The 15,221-nt window shown below is 36.4% G+C and overlaps 1 protein-coding gene and 1 long non-coding RNA gene across 3 annotated transcripts in view; one reads left to right on the top strand and one right to left on the bottom strand.

Annotated features, from left to right (window-relative positions):
• Window positions 1–15,221, bottom strand: part of LOC118534498 (uncharacterized) — a 265,028-nt gene that overhangs the window by 45,597 nt on the left and 204,210 nt on the right. The window lies entirely within an intron of this gene.
• The window catches only part of SCN9A (sodium voltage-gated channel alpha subunit 9), a 173,892-nt gene continuing 158,865 nt past the window's right edge, over window positions 195–15,221 (top strand). Inside the window, exon 1 of the mRNA XM_036090406.2 lies at window positions 195–467. The gene's annotated coding sequence lies outside the window, so the exon portion shown is untranslated. The remainder of the gene's footprint in view (window positions 468–15,221) is intronic.

Genomic DNA, 15,221 nt, shown 5'->3' with positions numbered 1-15,221 from the left:
AGGCAGCCCGGTGGCCCCAGCGCTCCTAGCGAGTCCAGCCGGACGCTAGCCGCGGGCGTGGAGAGCGGGCGACGCCGGGGGGGAAAGGGCGGGGAGGGAGGAGTGGCGGGGGAGCCGGCGGCGCGGCTGCCGCGGGGGGCGGGGGCGGGGCTGCCGCTGGTCTGGGCGCGCCCCGGAAGGAGGGGCTCAGTCTCGGTGCTGGCCCTGGCCAGCGCTCCGGCGGCGGGGGTCTGGTTTCCAATTCCACCCTCTCGCCTGGGCTGGCGCTGGGCTAGCCTGCGTGCCAGCGGCTGGGGGTGGCAGGCGCCGGCTGAGCAACAGGAGCCAAAAGAAAGAGGGCGAAGGAGCTACAGAGAGAACGCCGGTGGGGAGAGACCAGGAGCGAGGGTCTCTGAAGCCCGCGCGCTCCTCACAGGCCAGATTGTGCGGGCGCGCTGGATGGGCATCGTCGGCGGGCAGGGTTGCAAGTAAGTGGCTTTTCTGTTGCTCCTCTAGTGTGGCGGACCGGGAAGCCCTCCGTCTCTCGCCAGTGCTCGCCTCAGCCGCCACACCCACCTGTGTCCATTTTCCCATCTCGCGGTTTTGGCCACTTGGTGTTAGGCCACCCGAAAGCAGAGAGGAGAGAAGCTGAACGGAGAGGTCCAAGCAATTGGAGAAAGAGGAGCTGGAAAGGCGCCTGTTTCCAGTGCGGATTTTGACTGTGTGCGTTTGCTGGCAGGTTCCGAAAATGTGGAAAGGAAAGGCACTTATACTTGATGGTTTGCGTCCGCTCTTTCTTACTGTCTATGCTAGCAAAATTGTTGGATGGGTTTCAATTCCAGGGGCAGGTCGTATTCTTTGCGAGAAAAAAGGCCTGTGTTGTATTTCCCATCTGCAAAGGTGAGCGTGCAGAACCAGCATAGCGGATCCTACCTGTAGGGACAGCGAAGCAGCGCCGCACTCCTTCGCAGCTCACAAACATGAGGAATAGACAACTGCTTAGCCCCATTTCTCGAACACAATCCCCCCAACAAATAAGCATTTTATAGTGCAATTCAGAAGAGATTTAGAATCATTTTAACTTTTTATCGGTCTCAACTGAAACTGTCATTTACTTTCAGGGAAAAAATAGATATTTTCGTTACTTGTATTAAAGACAAAAGATCAAAACAAGATTACCAAACTAAGAAACTTTAATGTCAACTTCTGTGATTATAACAAACATTTTACTCATTATTTTAGTGTTTCTTTTTAAATTATAGTTGCAGCCTTCCTAGTAATGTTTATCTCCTCTGAAGCTAAGAACAGTTTTTTATCTGAGAAGTTTAGGGGAGTTTTTAAAAAGCTAACTTCAATAAGATAAAGACCAAATCAACACAGGCTTTTCAAAGAATGGTGGATTTTCAGTTTCTGTGCGTCAGTGTTGGGAGGCTCATTTCTTTTCAGAAACACAATTAATGTTCTTTTCTATTTTTCCTCCTTCCCAGTGGGCAGGAGGAAGACATTGTTTTTCTTTCTTTCTTTTTTCTTCCTTCCTTCCTTTCTTTCGAGAATTTAAAATATATTTCCATGATTTTTGCTTTAACGTCGATAAGACCTAACTATATATAATCTGCAAACCAAATGCAATGATTGAATAGTCCATTTTATTGAAACGTCTTCAAATTCTTTTTCCATTTTTAAAAATAATTAAACTAGAACTTACTTTCTCAGGAACTATGGTAAATAGGATTTAAAAATTTTTTTTATTATTCAAAGCTAGTCTTACTTGATCCTTATGTATGGAGTTATCATGATTGTTAGAATAGCTTATTCACAGAATGCTAGACAAAATATAACTTTTGGTGTAATGGAGAGTGTGCCTTTAGGCAACTGGTAATAGTTTTGCTTAAGATACATTTTTGCATTTTGTATATGTTTGAATTACCTGTCTAGGGGCGCCTGGGTGGCTCAGTCGTTGAGCGTCTGCCTTCGGCTCAGGTCATGATCTCGGGGTGCTGGGATCGAGCCCCACATTGGGCTCCCTGCTCGGCAGGGGCCTGCTTCTCCCTCTCCCACTCCCCCTGCTTGTGTTCCCTCTCTAGCTGTGTCTCTCTGTCAAATAAATAAAATCTTTAAAAAAATAAAATAAAATAAATTACCTGTCTATTGGAGGTTCCCTTTTGGAAGTGAACCATTGTGCAATCATGGGACAACAGTGACATATTTTTACAGAGGTTCAGTATACAATATGCCATGATTCCTATGGTTTAGGGTAGGGCTAACTGGGTACCTTGATGAGTCTACAGAAGAAAGATGAGTCAGGTCTGGCTCTCTGCCAAGAGCATCCTTATACCTCATTGTGTCCCATAGGACCAGGAAATAATCATGGGAACCCTCCAGTGGTAGTGCTTCTGTTTTTGCTACCTGTTGCTGAGGTGGGTTTTGGCAGCAAAGAAAATGTAAGAAATTCAGAGGTGGAATCAGTGGAGTCCTATTCACTGTATTCAATATGACCAAACCACTTTCTTTGTGGCAAGAAAAAAAAAATAGACTCTTGCATTTTGCATTAATAATATAAACTAACATTTATCTAATTTCTATTCCTAGTAGATACATGAAAGAATGTGATATGCTGGGAGGATTTATTTGGTATTTTTCTAATCCAAGGCCTGACCTTGCTGAGGAGCTTGAAGTTTATTAATGTAAATGGATCATTCTAAATGTCATAATGGTATGATTATGATTTTCTCTAAAACTGTCTTAGATCTTTTCCCCCAGTCTTTAACATCTGAAAAAATGGCTTCACCATCCAAATGTTATTGCTCTCTCTCTTCCTCAAGACAGCATTTCATCCATAACTAGTCCAGATTTAGATCTATCAGTTTTCTCTTCCAAATATCTCTCTATTCATTTATACTTCTCAGATATATCTCTTTAGCCTTGTTCTCTATGTCTACTATGCCAATAAATTAGTTCAAACCACCATCATAATTTACCTGGATTTCTGCTACAGGCTTCATATTAGTCTCTCTACTTCCATAGTTTCTTCCCCTACGATTCATTCTCCATACACAGCAATACCATTGTGCCTCTCCTTAAAAACATTCATTAACTAACTGCGTAGAAAAAAAGGAATAAATGCAGACACATAGAAATCTATCAACAACAAATTCCTTCTGTTAGCACACAGCTCTCTCTGATCTGGCCCTTTTTTATAAGCTCACTGAATCCATCCCCCTCATTTATATGCTCCAGTCACACTGGTCTTTTAGTACCTGTAACACATGGAATAATTTCACCCCCTAAGGCTTTTTAAATGCTGTTCCCAGTGCGTGGACTATTCCTTTTGTTCTTTGAATGGCTAGCTCCTTCTCAAACTTTAAATTTCAGCTCAAAGGTCTCTTCCTCAAGTGATCATTCTTGATTACCTGTCAAAAGTAGGTTGTCATCTGTTAGTCTCTGTCTTGGTACTTGTTTGTTTCCTTCATGGTGCTTATTATAGCATGCAGATATTTTGTGGATTTGAATATTGAAAGCTCTAAAGGAACAGAGACCAAGTCTTTATTGTTGGCCCAGTGTCCAGAACAGTGCCTGGCATGAAGTAGTGGGGGGTTCCTAAATATTTATGTAAATAATAAAGTACAAAGACATGACTTATTTCACCATAGAGCACATCAACCCAGTCTATTTCTGCATTTTATGATTCAATTTCTTTTTTATTTGTTGAGCATCTGGTACATTTACGAACCTGTACTATGATTTTGAGGGAGTAAAATATCCTGAGATGTATTCCCATCTTTCAGCAGCGTAGGCTATAATGTGTTCAAAGGTAAGTAGATTATAACATATTCTTAGGAAAGCAGTGACCACAACTGGATTAAGATATATTTGGAAGGAAAACTGGAGTGCATAAGCCAATATGACTTTTGTATGAGTGACTTCTAACGTGCAATGATGACCTTATTAGGTTTAATTCTGTATCTTTTGCCAACAATTTGAGGGTCTATCAGTAATCACTACATTTACAATATTGTTTTGTAATAAATATGGATACTTGAATGAGCTCAGTTGATGGAAGTATGTTCAAATGAGGCTGAGGCCATAGATCCGGTACTGACATGATCCGAGGTGGTGTTTACTCCGGGTTCAAGGGGCAGATTATCTCACAAATCCAAAGTGTCCACTTGGGAAGGTTCAGAGAGACACTGTGGGCTAATCCGTGAAGATCTATCACTATTATTAGGTGTGGAGGAAAGGGGGCTTCAGAATTCATGCTGGTTAATGATAGTGTCAATTTATACGAGAATTTATACAAATATACACACTTCATATGGCAATAATCCACCCATTATTATTTTTTTTTGAATCTGTATTTAAAGATATTAAATATTTTTGGTATTAACATGTGGTTGAAAATCTAGCTTTCATTTAGGCAAGCAGCTTTCATATTTTTTATCTAGCGAGTGACCAGCTTTTTTTCTTGTAAAGAATTTGCAATCATATTTCTTCTGGAAGGACTAAACTATTTCATGAATTTTGTTAAATTTGCTGCTAAGGTGGCACATTGTGGTTGTAATGGGTGGGAGTGCCCCTGTGTGCTAATTGGAGATGGCCCCCTGTTTTACATGTCACAAATTAGCTTATTATTCTTACACAGGGGTAGTATAGCTTTCTTCGTCAGAATGATGTAAGTTAGAATATCACGTAAGATGGCAGTGCATTAATAAAATGGATATTATAAGATTGTATAAAACTAATTTGCATTTGAGGATTTATGGAAGAGCATTCACAGAATGTGGGTAGACTACTTTTGTAGAATGTGAGAGAACAGTTTCGGTATCTTGCCATCCTGCAAAATGGAATTTCTTCATTGAAGGTTTAACTGGCTCTCCCCCACCCCCCACCCCCATGTATAGCTGGAAGGAAATGGCTTTAGGCAACAGGGAAAGCCATCAGCTCTAGGCAGCCAAAGGTAGAGTAAACTTTGGAGGAACAAAACTCTTCTGGGTGGTGAGGAAAAAGGCCAGACCATGATAAAGAGGGACAGGAGGTGGGAATGCCTTGAACAGTGCCAATAAACATAATCTGCCACAGACAAATTTGAGTTGACATTATATATACAGTTGGATTATTTGATATCTTTTTAGCCACACTGAGAAGAGTTCTTTCTTCTTTTTTCTTTAGAATAACAACTGTATTTTAAGGGAAAACATGCTGTTATTTCTTCTTTTATACAGGAAATGGATTACCTTTGGATTTTTAAACTGATGTAACAGGGAGCCCAAAATGCCATATATTATTATTAAAATATACAATTTCTTTAATTGTAATTTCATTGCTATTCATTTCATGATTTCCTTTTGTCATGTGTTTGAGAGACTTTTATTATTGATTATAAATTTCTTTAAAATGTCTCCTTGGATTTTTTACAAAGCTTTCTGAATCATTTATCAAAATACAATAAAACTAATTGCACCTGATTCTTCACTTGGAAATTTAGAGGGAGTAAGTACATTTACCATGTCATTAACCTACCATCTCTGCTCTGCAATGTATGCCTTTTTCTATCCCTTTTTCTCTTCTCTGCATATCATCTTCTGAACATTTGATATATATGGCAGTAATACAAATTTTTCTCCACTGTTTGGTCAAATTATTAATACAAATAATTGGAAAATGGAGCTCCTAAAGAAGGATTAATAAGATTAGACAGATGCATTAAAAAAATAAGCACAAAACATTTCTGTAGAAATTTCTAATGAAATTTTCTGTGTGTTATATGCCAAACTGGACATCCTGTGTCATCTGATTATTTTCTTTTTTTTTTTTTTTTTTTTTTTGACAGAGAGAGACACAGGGAGAGAGGGAACACAAGCAGGGGGAGCGGGAGAAGCAGGCTTCCCACTGAGCAGGGAGCCCCATGCAGGGCTCGATCCCAGGACCCTGAGATCATGACCCGAGCCAAAGGCAGACACCTAATGACAGCCACCCAGGTGCCCCTCATCTGATTATTTTCAAAAAATAGGGGTGATTTCACTAGATGTAGTATCTGTCAACTGTACTAGTTGCTCATAAACTGTGTATCTTAGAATCTAAGTAATTATTTTCATCTTCATGAGAGTCTATAATTAGAAATTCAAAAAAAAAAGAAGTAAATGGTAGATATTAAAATCCATACAGAAAAGTAAAACAGGGGAAAATGAGAAAAATGTTATTGATAAAAAAGTATCCTCTTATTTATTGATTTAACTTAAAGAATAAGTGATTATTCTTTCAAGTCCAATGGACAATGGACCATCCAGGATTTAGGGTAAGGATAGCTTATTAACTGTATGTACATTTTGAATAAGATACATTGAATATTTTATTGGTAAATTATGCCTTCCTTTGCTTTCTCTGGATAATGATATATTAACATTCATAAAATTAACATTCCATGTAGATGAGTATTATGGGACTAATCTTTATAGATGATCCTTTCATGGAATAAAATATAACAAAGTTTAAGTGATGATTTGTCCCCCTTAACGTAACACATATTCTTCTTACCCGGGACAAACTTGGCTCATGGTAATTCATGTAAGGAGAAGAGAAATGGCATCCTCAAGGGTCAAGTGGGAACAAGGTTCTTACAATCTCATGAGATCATCCGACAGACTTTCAGGAATGAATATTTATAGGGTTGTTATGCAGAGACATTCTTAAAAATTCATATTACATCCTTACTATATTTCAGAATATTTATAAAATATTTTTATAAAGGGTTAAAAATACAGAGGAATAAATTTGTATTCATGTTAGTGTAGTTGAAATGTGTTTTTCTAGGTATTTCTCTTGCTATATATGTGGTCTTAGCCAAATACTTTTTCTCAAATGCAACTTCATTATTTGTAGGATTGGAAGTGTCTTCTTCTAAGGGGTTCTATACAAATTAGGTTTCTATACAAAAAATCCATTTCAGGGTCTCACACATGATAAGGAGGTGTTCAATAATGGTAGGTAGACATTTGGTAACTTAGTATATTATAATCAAAATGTATTCTATTTTGAATACAAATGGTACAGCATTTAAAGTGCACTGTTGTTACATTTACTTTTAATCCTGTTTTTAAAGACAGTTCTAGTTATACATCTCTAATAGGACCATTCCATTTTGAATTCTCTGTTGGTAAAGTTGTCAGTAATAAGCTATTACAAATAGTTTATGTGAAGTATCTAAAAACTTATAAGTAGAAAAACATGAAAGAAGTATCTAAAACTCAAGAATTTGTTAACTATCCAGTTAGGTTTTCTTTCTGATTTTGAACCTGATCCATCAGAATTTTTCATTAATAGAGAGCAGTTCAGTAGAGGTGACCTGCCAGATATCCTAATAATGCATCTTAAAACTATCTACTTTGATTGGAATTTTTTTAAATAACATATGAAATTTCTCACTTATGTGTGAAATCAAACTCACTCTAGTACTTCAATCATCAGGAATGTAACTCTCAATTTTTAAATCAGCAAATAAGATGTTTGAGCCTGAAGGAAATATTTGCCAATACAATTCACTTACTTTATTTCATTGGTGATCATTAACAAAAACCAAATCTTGTAAAGGAAATCATCGAACTAAGGGTAATAATTGAGTTGTTTTATTTATTGTTTTCTTTAGCAATCCACAATTCTTCCCCAGTTACAAAGATAATAGACTATGCATTGCAAGAGGTGGGTCATGGCAACATTATGAAGACAGAAAATGAATATATGAACAGGTACACTGTCATAAAGAAAAATATGGATAGCAGCACCATTTACATATTGTTAAGATTTCTGATAATAACATTAATTTAACAGCCTCAAATATGGAGCTCAATTTTGCCAAGCAGTTCATTAAGGGATCTTCAGATGCTTCTTTTAAATCTTTACAACCACTTTTTGAGTTGAGAACACTAAGGCTCAGAAGTTTGCTAACCTTCCTAAAGACTTGCAGTGATCACTAACCTGAGTAACGTGCACATTCTTTTCAGAGGCAATAAAATTGTATTTATCCTATGAATGCTGTTGTACGTATCCCGCCCAAATATACCTAGTGATTACATTACCAAGGATTGAAATCTTTTCAATCCATAAAGGAGCTGAAATAATCTCCATTTGCAGTTAAAGCAGACTATGTAATTACAACCCTAGTGAATAAGACAGATTGAAGATTGTTTAAATGTTCATCTTGAATACTGATTCTTGGGTGGTCTATTTGTGTTAAACCAAAGTTGAGATTTAGGTGGAAGTTTGAAGACATTATGATATTATGAAACGTACCAAGACATTTAAAGTGCTTTTGAGGTTGTTTTAAAGGTTGAGGGACTTTGCTTTCCTGGTCTAGGGATGTTATTGTATTACTCTGACTTGGCCATGATTAGAATGTTTTGCTTGTTTTATTTTGAGGAAATCAAAGGAACTTTCCCAACCTAGACAAGAGTTTGAAAGAAAAGGATGAGTCCCATTAAAAGGGATAAGAGTGTGAAATGTCTAGGCAAAGTCCATTCAGCCTCAAATATGAGTGATGAAATGGAGAAGAAAGAGGGAATGAAGCCATGTATGAGATCCTGGGTGTTAGGGGATGGAGCAGTAGAGAAAGCAAAGTGACCTTATGCAGGGTTAGGAAAGAAGAAGAGAGTGTTCATTTAAAGTTCTTATGTATAGAGAATATAGACATTTTTAATTAGAGGAGTACAGATATTTTTAGTACCCCAAATTGATACACTCAAATGTAATCTAAATCATAGTACTTATTGTCACAAAGAGACAATGATTTATGTCGATTAAAGTTTAACATTAATGATTCAAGGTGTTTACTCTTAAGGGTTTTAAAACATTTTTGGAAAATTTATTTTGCATTATATATAATTTTCTAATGCAAATGATCTTTAAATATCTACTGTCTACTTAGATACTGCATTTTAGTGGGGTATATAAACGTGACAATTAGAAGCTTGAGTTCTGTGATATATCTGAGTTCTAGTGGTTGTTGACTGGCAGCTTGTCCACCAGACTGTTAAGATTTTAAGTGTAGAGACCATAGCTTGTTCCTATTAGTATCCCTGCGTGGTGCCTTAGATGCAGTCATTCTCGAGACAAATTTGCTGAAGAAATGAATCATATTTATTACACCAATAGATGCTCAACTCATTACAAATAGCTCCTTTTCACTGAAACTTACTAAGTATGTGGGAGAAATAAGTTGAGTTTAGTAATTTAGACTTCTCAAACCTAGCTTTTTATCATTACTAGGTCATGATGAATGAGTCATATTTCTTATTTCTTACTCAGGAAAGGAATAGCACTCCTGTTTATTTTTTGCCACAGTTTGGGTTCATCAATTCTAGATGACAATATTTAGCTTTCTTTGCATAAAAGAGCCAAAATGTTTTAACATGTACTCAATTTGATATACTACAAAGACTGACACCCTGATCCTTTCCTAAAAGTGACAGTTATCTATTGGAGGATTTGCTTAAGAAGTGGACTGTAGTCCAACAGTAAAAAAAAAAAAAAAAGTTAAAACTAAAATTTCTAACCGATTTGTCTTGAGCTGGTGATCAGTCATTAAGCTGTGTCTGATTGGCATCCGAAATGTGTCGGTTGGGAGTTGGCATCCAAATTGGTATCAGTGCCGTTGAGGTTTGTGGGGAGGGAGAGCCTGGCAGAGATCCCAAGGGTAGCGGTAAAGGGAGGCTGAGTGGCTCCAGGTCAGCTCTAAAACAGCATCACTGTTCTCAGCATTTATGTTTCTGCAAATGAACAGCAATACCTCCTTTCCTCCCTTCTTCCTTTATTCACTCTCTTCCTTCAGCAGGTATTTACTGAGTAGCTACTCGGGTACTATTGCAGAGAGCATAGATATAGCAGTGAACAGAACATGGAGGTTTCTTGCTAGTTTTGAGATAGATAATGAGTAAATAAACAGAACCCACTATCTGTATGCTGTGGAGAAACATACAGCAGGACACAGAGAATTGAGGGAAGGAGGCATTATTTAATAAGGGTGGCTAGAAAAGCCTTTTAGAGGTGATATTTGAGGTAGGGAAGTGAGGGAGCCAGGGAAGCAACAGGGAAATCATTCCAGTCACAAGAAGAGGCAATTGCAGCAGCCTGAAGGCGTATTTGATGTGTTTATGGAAAAGCAAGGAAGTCAGTGTGGCTAAAGTGCAGAGAGCAAGGTAGAAAGTAATAGAAGATATGGGAATTTTCTTAATTTGGGAAAGGTTACTAAGTCTGCCTAGAGGTCTGTATAATGAGCAAATGCTTCAGTGACCAGCATGGGACAAACTTCGGGGGGAGATGAATTGTGCCTTTTTTTTTTTTTAAACTGGATCCCGTTCTGAATATAGGTACCACACAATCCAAATAAATATTTGGGAAACTCCTAATTTCCATATAAAATTAATCTTCTTGCCATTTCTTTGTGATTTATATGTAAATGTCTTATATTCCCTTCCCATCTGCAATAAATTAGATTCTTAGAAGCCCTTATTACCATTTGAGGACAAAAGGGCTAACATGACAGAGGTTACAAATGAGAGTATCTTTAAATGTTTAAATCCAGGAAACTAAAACATGGTGAGAGTGCAGTAATATTTTGCATATTTTGATTGATTTTTTTGTATCTGTTGTACAATTTCTTATGAAATAGTGGTACTGCATAGATAGAAAGGAGTATTGCCTAGCAAAACAGATACCAGGGAAGCACGTGTATCCTGTCAAGCTTGACTCCCCTGCTAACTGCTATAACTTTGGTATTCTACTGACTCTCTCTTCCTTACAGTTTTCAGCAAATTCTTGTGAAATTAAAAAAAATAATGATAATTGTGGTGCAGTATTTATAACATAAAATTTGCCACTTTAACTATTATGAAGTGTGTAATTCAGGGGCATTAAGTACATTCACATTGTCGGCAACCATCACCAACATCCATCTCCAGAACTTTTTCACCATTCCACACTGAAACTCTGTACCCATTAAACAAGAACACATTACCTTGCTACCCCTACCCCTGTCCCTGGTAATCACTATTCTACTCTCCTTACCCATGAATTTGATTATTCTGTGTATCTCATGTAAGTGAAATCATATAATATTTGTCCTTTTGTGTCTGGCTTATTTCACCTAGCATAATATTTTTAAGGTTCATAGATGTTGTAGCATATGTCAGAATTTCCTTCCTCTTTAAAGCTGCCTGGTATTTCATTGTATGTATAGTTCATATTTTGTTTATCCATTCCTCAGTTGATGGACATTTGGGTTGCTTTTACATTTTGGTTATTATGAATAATGATATTGTTGTGAACATTGGTGGACAAATATCTGATTGCATCCCTGCTTTAAATTTCTTGGATATATACCCACAAGTGGAATTTCTGGATCATATGATAATTCTGTTTAATTTTTTGAAGAACTGCCATACCGTTTTCCACATCAGCTGCACTATTTTGCATTCCCACCAGCAATGCATAAGGGTTTCAATTTCTCCACACTCTCGCTAACATTTATTTTTTTCTTTTTTTAAATAATAACCATTCTACTGGGTGTCAAGTGGTATCTCATTGTGGTTTTTATTTACTTTTCTGTAATGATTAGTGAAGTTGAATATCCTTTCATGTGCTTATTGTCCATTTGTACATCTTCCTTGAAGAAATATCTATTGAAGTTCTTTGCCTGTTTTTTAATAGTTATTTGTTTGTTTTTGTTGTTAAGTTTTGGGAATCCTTAATATATTGTAGATATTAATTTCTTATCAGATATATGATTTGCAAATATTTTATCCATTCTCTGGGTTGCCTTTTCATTCTCTGACAGTATCCTTTGGCACACAAGTTTTCAATTTTGATGAAATCTAGTTTATCTGTTTTGGTTCTTTTGTTGCCTGTGCTTTTGGTGTCATATCCAAGAAAACATTGCCAAATCCAATGTTTTGAATATTTTCTCTTATGCTTTCTTATTATAATTTTATACTTTTAGCTCTTTCATTTAGGTCTGTGATCCATTGGATCCATTTTTTTTTTCAATCCCCATAGACATTATAGAGTCTAAGAGTCTCCAACTTCCATTAGCCTTTCTTTTGCAGAGGCCTTTCTTTTTCCTTTTTTTTTTTTAAGATTTACTCATTTACTTGAGAGAGAGAGAGAGCGCGCGCATGTGAGAGTGCACACACACAGAGGAGGGGGCAGAGAGAGTCCCAAGTGGACTCTGCACTGAGCATGGAGCCGACATGGGGCTCCATCTCACAACCCTGAGATCAAGACCTAAGATCATGTCCTGAGCTGAAACCAAAAATTAGAGGCTTAACCCACTGTGCCACACAAGCACCCCTCTTAGGGGTCTAGTTTTTTAGCTCAAATATTCCTTACTCAGAGTAAGGTAAATATTCCTTACTCTGAATATTTACCTTACCTTTCCTTACTCTGAATATTTACCTTACCTTTCCTTACTCTGAATATTTACCTTACCTTTAAGGTAGCTGCCTTATTTCATATTTTTTCTTGTATGCTAGGATTAAAGTCCTTGAATGATTGGAAGAATATGCTAGCAACTTAGGGAGATTCCTGGTATAGAAAGATTATCATATTCTTCTGCTGATTGGGTTTATTCATCCTTCTGACCAATCCTATATTTGAAAACTATTTGGGTTTGGTCCCTTCCTATATAGTCTAGGAATTCTGATTCTTGCTAACTAGTTAATAAATTCAAGAACTGTTTATATTACAATCCTCAGTATTAGATGATTTGATTAAGTAGAGCAAGAATTCTGTTTTGCTACAGTTAGATCTCCTCCAACCCCGCACAATGTTTTACACAGAGTACTAAATAATACTTGAGTGAGTAAACAAATGAGCAAATGAATGAAAGACTGTCTTGTTTTCTTAAGTATTTAGTAAATCTATGACTTCTACTTTTTAGAATCTTAGATTCATTTTAATAAGTTTAAAAATATTTCCTCTATTCCTTAATTCTTATGAAGATACTAATTTTTCAATCAATTTTGCTAGAAGTGTTTTTAGAAGAGCTTGCTACTGAGAACTGAAGTTTGAAGGTTAGAGTTTGTACCACAAATATTTTTTGTTCCATTAGATAGTCCTTGTGGAGGTTAAATCCCATAGGCAATACCTTTTCCCCTTGGGTAGCTACCAGCAAATGAAAAATGGTGACTATTTATGGCAACTCAAGGTCACTGAGTATGCTTTACATTGTCATGAAAATATGACATATGAACATCTTTTTGCTTATAAACAGTTCACTGAACTGATTAGAATAATAAAAGAAGTAAAGCCTACAAATAAAAATTAAGTACCTTTGCCTTTGAATTGTTTTAGACTCTTTTTGCCTCAATACTCACCTTATCTCAGAATCCAAGTCTCCCAGCCAGATACCTACTGGAATATAAATTTTCTTCCAATTTACTTGTCACTCTGTGGCTGCTCTCTAATCTGGAATTTTATCTGCTGTTCTAAGTCTGTATATATCTATTATGGAATTCTGAAAATCGTGTCTCAAAATGGTGAAAAGTAAGAAATGCTATCATACATTTAATTAACCCCTTTAAAAAAATAGCCATACCCTTCATCTTCTATCTTTCAAACAATAACAACAACCTCAAAAGAGAATACATTTTAAACATTATTACATGGATTTCATCATATTCCCAGATTAAGTTCAGGGCTACCAAATGCCTCACCATAATCTTAGCCTCTGGTTCCAAGAGGGAGTAGAGAAGTATGAAACATGGAAGTTCCTCTGTTGGTGAACACATTAGTTTGCAAAAGGCTTGTTTGTCAATTTATGTTAATTATTCCATAGTACCTCTTTCCCCTGCTGATACATACTCTAAAGGAATGTCTACACCAAAAGTCTTATAAGTAGATGACAACTTTTCTCAATGATGTCCACAGATATTCCAAAGAATCCCTTGGCCTGCATGCTACTTAACTCACTTGTTCTGATATTGAATTAAAGGGCCTTTTGCTATTGAACCATTCCTGGGCTGCCAGGAATATTTCATCCACAGCATCCCTATGCTTGGATTTTACCTTCTTAAATGTATACCTAGCTTTCTCTTGCTTTGTCAATTAAGTTTCTGATGAAGAAAATCCTCTGACCCATTCTAGAATGTTTTTTTGTTTTTTAAAATAATGTTTCTTTGTATCTTGCTGGATGTTACCTAGGCTCAGCACTTTTAACCATCACATGATGCTGCTCAGTCCTAAAGAATCATTTTTACTGTCAGATGATTAATCTTTTATGAATTTGCCATATTCCTTGTTTTCTTACACTTTTAACTATTTTATTATTTCTACTTTGGTTTCAAATATTACAACCCTCCCAGTATGTTTGCATTTAACAATCCTGATAGATTTAATAATTTTCGTCACCACTTAAGAACAGTGCACACATTCTGCATGCATGCATGGACTTATGAGCCTTACATTTGTAGCAACTAAATGGCTGTGTGTGATACATATTTCCATCTGTTGGTAGAAAGCAGTGTCTTCTGGTTTTGCAATGATCATAGTTTTCTTTTGTTTAAAATCCGAAGTTGAAATAAATATTTTTAAGAAGAAAAGGTCCTGTATATGTAATACAAAACTTTATCTATTCTGAAGTCACCTTTCCTTACTCTGAATATTTACCTTACCTTTAAGGTAGCCGCCTTATTTCATTTTTTTTTCTTGTATGCTAGGATTAAAGTCCTTGAATGATTGGAAGAATATGCTAGCAACTTAGGGAGATTCCTGGTATAGAAAGATTATCATATTCTTTCTATAAGCAAAATCCATTTGTGAGAAAGTTGATAAAAATCACTGATAATAATGGTTAGAATATATTACACATTTAAAGTGTACCAGGAAATGTGCTTAATGATTAAAATGCAGTGTCTCATTTTTTTCCCATAGGATAGGGATATCCTTATAGGATAATCGTTTTCAGCCCTGTTAATTTATGATGCAGAAACCAAGATTTACAGAGGTTAATTTACTTACACAGTCACAAGTTAGTAAGTAAAAGAGATGAGATTTGAACCCCGGTCTCTGTCACTCTGGAGCCACAAAATTAACAACTCTATTATGCTGTCTTCCTATTTTACTGCAGATCTAGATTTTAGATCAAAGCCACAAACATGTTAGGAAAATGAAATACAACATAAGCAGCAAATATTCTCCCCTTAAGATTTTATTTATTTTTTTATTTTTATTTTTTTAAGATTTTATTTATTTATTTGACA

The sequence above is a fragment of the Halichoerus grypus genome, chromosome 4 (assembly GCF_964656455.1).
Source record: "Halichoerus grypus chromosome 4, mHalGry1.hap1.1, whole genome shotgun sequence".
In the NCBI taxonomy this organism is placed as follows: Eukaryota; Metazoa; Chordata; class Mammalia; order Carnivora; family Phocidae; genus Halichoerus; species Halichoerus grypus.
Note: the sequence above shows the minus strand (reverse complement) of the source record. Positions and strands in the feature narration are given on the sequence as shown.